This window comes from Glandiceps talaboti, chromosome 4 (assembly GCF_964340395.1).
Source record: "Glandiceps talaboti chromosome 4, keGlaTala1.1, whole genome shotgun sequence".
NCBI classification, from domain to species: Eukaryota; Metazoa; Hemichordata; class Enteropneusta; family Spengelidae; genus Glandiceps; species Glandiceps talaboti.
Genome location: NC_135552.1, coordinates 18,272,904 through 18,279,906, shown reverse-complemented (window position 1 = coordinate 18,279,906; position 7,003 = coordinate 18,272,904). Strand labels below are relative to the sequence as shown.

At 35.7% G+C, this 7,003-nt stretch overlaps 1 long non-coding RNA gene across 1 annotated transcript; it reads left to right on the top strand.

The window, feature by feature from the left end:
* Window positions 1–1,800: 1,800 nt before the first annotated feature.
* On the top strand, window positions 1,801–6,682 carry LOC144433660 (uncharacterized). Its single transcript, XR_013480801.1, has 3 exons — window positions 1,801–1,900; window positions 3,979–4,078; window positions 6,624–6,682. It is a non-coding gene; the product is annotated as an uncharacterized LOC144433660 (long non-coding RNA).
* Window positions 6,683–7,003: the final 321 nt, after the last annotated feature.

Sequence of the window (7,003 nt, the reverse complement as noted above, 5' to 3'; positions counted from 1 at the left end):
GTATTGACTGTGATGGCATTTGCAGCTGTAAAGTTGTAATGTATGGTATTAATGAATATAAATCATTTTCAGATAACATGTCAGTGTGGCCTGTTTTAAGTATCAACAGCTACAGAGCTAAAGGATGGGACCTATTTATAGACAGTTTAGAAAGGGATATGATATATAATGAAGATGGGATGATATAAAGGGCAGGTGGCGGGACAAGCAGACAGACAGACAGACAGACAGACAGACAGACAGACAGACAGTCAGTCAGTCAGTCAGTCAGTCAGTCAGCCAGACAGACAGACAGACAGACAGACAGACAGACAAACAGTCAGTCAGATAGGCAGTCAGTCAGATAGATAGATAGATAGATAGATAGATAGATAGATAGATAGATAGATAGATAGATAGATAGATAGATAGATAGATAGATAGATAGATAGATAGATAGATAGATAGATAGATAGATAGATAGATAGATAGATAGACTAGTATAGTTGACAATATTTTGACGAATTCAAAAAGGTTGGTTGGGTGTCAAATTAACATTACATTATAAGAAAAGTCAACTCATGCTCAGTTATAACCAAGGAAACTATTGTCAAAATTAAGTCATTTTAGAATCCAATATAGCCACCAAATGCTGTGTTAAATATATAGGAAATTAAAAAGATTGTTGATGTCCTTGCGATAAAGACGGTGAACCCTTTTTACCTTCCATAAGGAAGGTTTTAATATAGCGATGAAGTCTGTGTGTCTGTGCGTGTGTGTGTGTCTGTATCACCATTTCCGAAAAAACGGCTGCAACAATTCAAAGAAATTTCATAGACATGTTCCTTAGGGTAATGTCAAGAACTGATTAGACTTTGGTAATAATCCGATGAATATTAATGACCAATTTGAGTAATTAATCGATCGAACGAGTATAAAGTTGGCGTCAGATTCAGATTCAGATTTAGATTCAGGTAGCGTTATCTTATGAACGTTACATTGAGCGTCAGATGGCCTCAGATCCGAAGACACCCAACAGACTCAAACCTGAAATAATACCGTTGAGACTACAGGGAAGGATTCTGCTTCACTGCCGTCGGGTGTATTCGGATCTGAGGCTATCTGACGCTCAATATGATGCTACCAGAATCTGAATCTGATGCCAACTTTATACTCTTGCTCTACACTGAGAAAGACTCTGTTTTCAGGGGTTTTGTGCCAACATTATTTTGTGTTTCCCTTGGATCTGCACTCTGCATTGGCTGGACAAACACGAGAAAAAAGAAGCCCGAGGCAGGGTATTTAAGTGATTCAAACTCACCAGAAAACAATTTTTTTCTTGGCCTTAAAATAGGTTTACAATGAGCGTGGAGTTCACAAACAGGTGAAATATTTATAATCGTTTCAATTTCGTCAAATATGGACTTATCATTTTCAAATTTCACACACTAATGCACAGATGAATAAAGAGAAATCGTGTCAGTTTTGATTTTCGATTAGAAGTTTGGGAAGTATTATATTGACCTCAAACCATCTCCTTTTTACCGTGTTCTTTTCCAATTTCTCTCGATAACAAACTACCACTGTTTGTTGCAAGGCTTGTACATAATCATTTATCTAGCTCTGTATCTCAGGATATAAATACACTCTCACATATTTATAAAGTGTAATAATCTATAATTTATACCCAAATGTGTGTGGTCAAAATATGGAAAATTGACCAAGCCTCGCCTAGCCTACGAAGAAAATTTCGCGACAATGTATCAATAATGATGACCTATACATTGACCTCTATATAATTAGTGTACAGTGAGGGTGCACCACTCAACAAAATTTTGACAATTTCCCAGTAGTGATTAAAGGAATGTTTAAACTCGTGGTGGGACAGAAGGAAGTTCAACACGCACAGGCCATATCCCGGGTATGTAGGGGATCACGAAAGCCGAGTGAAGTCGAGGATGGCAAGCTTTCCTGTGCTAAGAATAGGAGGCGTGGCGGGCATTTCAACAACATTTTTGACAACTAACTTTCACTGGGACTTGACGAATCACAGATAAAGAGCTAAATTTCTTGCATAAATCATGAAATTGCAAGACTATACCCTTACGGAAGGCATTCAGTTGAAATCTGGGTTATATATTATTTCAAAAGGACCAATAACAAACTTTCATATCGCAGGATTTGGAGAGATTCTAAAAACTTTGATTTTCTTGGAAATTGTCCCAAGACGAGTTCTGCCTTAAAGACTTAATGTCACTTGCTCAGGATTAGCTATGAACTGCAATTTGAGACCGTTATCATCTCTATCATTTATACCTGCAGTAAAAAGTAGATTGAAATGCACACAAACAGAATACTTCAAGCCATTCATTTCTGTCATACGTAGATCCCAATTATTTGACCATATTGTCCACCACTACTTGTGGTGTATGTGTGGGTTTTTTTGTATGTTTAATTTTATAAACTGCGCTGCTTTACATTGTGTTGTGTTTTATGGTGAGAAAACGTGTTTTGAAAAGAAACCATGCAGGTGTTAATGCATTTCGATTGCCTATGCAGATATTTCTATTGTAGTCATTTGTAGTACATCTATTTGTTACTGATATCAAAAGTATATTATACTACTTTATATGTGTAGTAGACTGATAATGAAATACAGAATATGTAGCACCACATGCAATGACTATGAGTTGGTGAGTAAAACAAAATCACGACTTGAAATACTATTGATATTACAAGTGTTCCCGGATGGTATCCTTTGATGATACCACTGGGAGTCTAACGAAATCGGACCATATTGTTCAACACTAATATTCGTATAATTGCTTCATGTCTTTTATGTTACAGCAGGGAGATAAACGGAATTGGGCAATGCCGTTCAACTAGTTACTTTAAGTCACTGTTTTGCACGATTACTTGACAACTTTTCTTAAGCATTAATGTGTAATAGGGAACTTGCAAATCCGCCATGTTGAATGTTGCATCATGGGAAATGTGATAATAAATACTAATCAATTAGCATTGTAAACAATAATGTTACATTGTTTGTAACCACAAATAATCAATTCATAGTCACCCTGACCATTGTGGGCGGTTTACTTTATCAGTAGCTCCAGATTAGGTATTACGATAACCACAGATAATCCCTTAGTCCTTTGCATCTGAGCATGCTCAGTCTGGATTGCAAGTTCCCTATTATATACTTCCTAATCATTATATTATAAAGAGTTACGCAACATAATTAGTCTTTGTTCAAGGGTTGGAAGATTACTGTAACAGCTTTTTTGACAAAATCGAAAATGTTTACATAGATGTTGATAGATTACTTGTATTGGTTTCCAACTTTGTCTCAACATTTGCTACAACAGTCACAGACAATTGTTGAAGTTACCCTAAAACATGGAGATGATATCAACAGTAATAAACACCAGGATGCACGCAGTCACTTACATGTAGTAGTTGCCTTGTCTGGAAATACTGGCTTTTCCAGTGTATTTATGAATGATATGACTGCTACTAAGTAAGTAATTCTACTAAGTTTGAACATGTGCATTCTTTCATAGTTATAATTTGAAGGTATTTACAAGGACTCATTCAAACACAAAATTGATGAGCCTATATCTCGAGTCTGAAAGAAAGACTTAGTCAAGGGAAACCGTTCGTTGTCTATTCGTTCAAACAAATGCATGGTCTAGACTACTTATCAGTGTCCAACTGTGATTAAATCGTAAAATCTTCAAGTAATTTACTGTACACTTCCACAAGTGAAGTAAACTTGGAGACTTAACTTTGAAACCAGTCCTAGTAATCTGTCAACATCTATGTAAACATTTTAGTTCTTTATCTTGTCAAAAAAGCTGTAAATATTGGTAAAAATAGTACACTTTTAGCACTACAGATAGTATCAACATCTACATTCGAAACCGTTCCTAACTCTAATTGCCAATATTTCCTTGTGGTGCGTACAAAGTAATTAAGTGGTGTTTCTTATTTCGTCAGGTTGTCAAAAACTCGCACATTGCAATCACTAGATCGTACTTGTAACAAGACCACCAAGAGGGAGTTCTCGTCAAGAGAGGCGACATCGGTATCGAGAGAAGTGAGTATACAATAGTACCGTTAGAATTTTTCAATTTGGTCATCACTTAAAGTTACGTTTAGTTGACACTGTAAGTGATGCATACGTTTGAGGGTCATAAAAGAAAAGAAAAGAACAGAAAAGAGAATATATTAGAATACATTTAAATTAACCTAAAAAGTAATACTAATACTAATGTTAATGTGATTTTTTATATTATATATAGCGTTTTCCCACTCTGTACTCAAAGCGCTTTACAATTATTACTCCTGGCATGAATCTATAGGCACAACGGCCCTTTACTTCCTCAACTCCCTGGGGAGCATACAAAACCATTGCAACCCCCGCCCCATAATTAAAGCATTCACATTGCAACCTCTATCCTACCAGGTCCCGAATTATACATACTTGTTGATTGAGGTACAATCGTGGTTCAAATCCTGTCCAAGGACTTTAGCCATTCAGAAACAAACTGCAGCGACAGGTTTCGAACCTTAAACCTGTAGATTCCAAGATGGACACTTGAACCATTCGACCATCGTGAATCCACAAAAGTAACCATTAAACTCCTCGGTAAATGTAACGTGATATTTCTTTTTTAGAATCGCTGTCTTCGAGCAGGACTACGCTATACTCATATATTCAAATTACATTTAAGATCATGTGTAATGTTTTTTTTCTTCCAAATACAGGCCACAATAGTAAAGGACCCCTCAAAATAATCATCGTTCGATATTGGTGTAATATTGGAAAAAAATGAAATTTAATGAGTGACGATTGGTTAATCTAAAGAAAAGTAGAAATCCAAGTTAGAGTATTTTTTTGCAATTCCGCTTGGTCATAAAGCATTTACAAATTTTCAAAGCAAAACTACGAATTTTCAGCCAAGATAATATAATCTGAAATAATCTATATTATCGGCGTACACGGTTTTATCTATTTCAGGACACGCGTATAACGAGCACGCCTTTAGGATTAGTTCAAACAGATATGAGTTACATTCTTGATGAGTTATGCGATTTACAAGTACAATACCACGAGCGAAATTCTACGTTGTTTGCATTTTACATTATATACACTGATGAAATGATAAATTACATATGCAGCGCTTGGACAGGGTACGTAAGTCAACCGACTGAAAGTGTCGATAAGACAATATATATGTGGACTTGACATAAAGGTAAATAGATAACATTTCCTTATATAGAATTACATGCAATACTGATCAATCCATAATTAAGTGTAACTGATATAGTCTTTTTGACTGTTTGATTGATTTATTGATGAATCGATTAATGGTTTGTCGAAATCAATACATTATTAAGCTGTTCATGCATTTCCTATCATTCAGTCTGCCTGTCTGTCTGCCTGCGCAACACGATTCATCAATACTGCATGATACTTATTTTATATTCTGAAGACATGCGCACTTTGTTAAGATTGGACATTTTAAACGTGAGCAATTCCTGATGTTGCAATTTGAAATTTAAAAAATGGCTGTGGTATTTTCTCACACAATCACGTCTTTTGAATTGAAAATATGTTTACGATATTTGTTATATGAAATGGGGGGGGGGAGAGAAAATGACATTCTTCATTGGGTGTCAATGCTAATGTTATTAACAAAATTGATGTTGTCATGTCCATCAATCTATTGCTCACTTTGTTGATTAATTGATAGATAGGTTTGTTGGCCAACTGACTGTCTGGCTGATGCGCACCGCTGATTTTCTGACAGATTTAATCATTTGATATATTATTCTATGATACCTACTGTCCGATAAACAGATTACCTATGCAGTGTCGATTTCCAAATAAATATTTTGCATTCTTCTTGCTTGTTTATGACGTTTCATTCGTTAAATGTGTTATGCGTGCAGGTGAATGCATGATTTTGTTTTCTGTACTTAAATGTGTGAATGACAACGTCAGACACATCCCCAAACATCTAAGGACGTTGACACATTGATATACACTCAGAACTCGTTGTAATGGCATTTTGCAAAGACAGAACTCGTTGTAATGGCATTTTGCGAAGGCATATATAAGTAATGACTGTAGAGTTTCGACTGTGGAACGATATAATACTATGTCCTTTGCAGATGTGCCGATCATAATTATTGACGTGATGAAATAGTGACACAGTTCATATTTATTTTTCTGTTACCGTTAGAAAGACAACATCCAATCCTGTCTACACGTCAATGGGGAGGCGATGAAATGTCGAATCGTTTTCAATTTACAGAGCAGTTTAAGACAAAAAGGGAACTGACTACTTAATCATATATTAATAATTTAGGATCGATATCATCAGTTTTGAAACAAATATTTGGTATGTACTGCAGTCTTAATATATACTAGGTACACAATTAAACAGTAACGTACACACGCCAGAAAAAAATTCTCGATTGGATTATATTTGAGGAAAGGTCCTAAAAGTAAAATTGAAATGAACTGGTAATTCGAGAGGTCAGTCACATTGAGCCAACATCTATTAAGTATGTTGGACTTAGTCTTTCCCATTCAATCCCCATTTATTCATTGCACTTTTCCCATGTGTTTCCAGAGTTTGATAGGCCTGTGTGTTGGAGAGCAACTCGGTAACAAAGCTAATTTTAGAAGTGCTAGGGGCAGTTTCAAGAGAAAAGGTAAGTACAGATACATCTTTCTCTATATAGGGATCACTTGACCCCCGATCCATTTTCTAATCCCTATTTGAAAAGTTAGTTGTAAAGAAGAAGAGTAAGTATGCGTGTACTAGAAATTGAATTTACTATCGAAGTCATTTTGCTTATAATTATTGCAAGTTAGGAATCATACCTTTCTCTATCTACACTGTGGTAAGGCCGGTCGTCTACTAGGAACACTATGCTGAGTACTTAACCATTAAAATTATGGGTAGTAAATTTAAAAATCAGACCAAATTGTGCGGATTCCATGCTACCT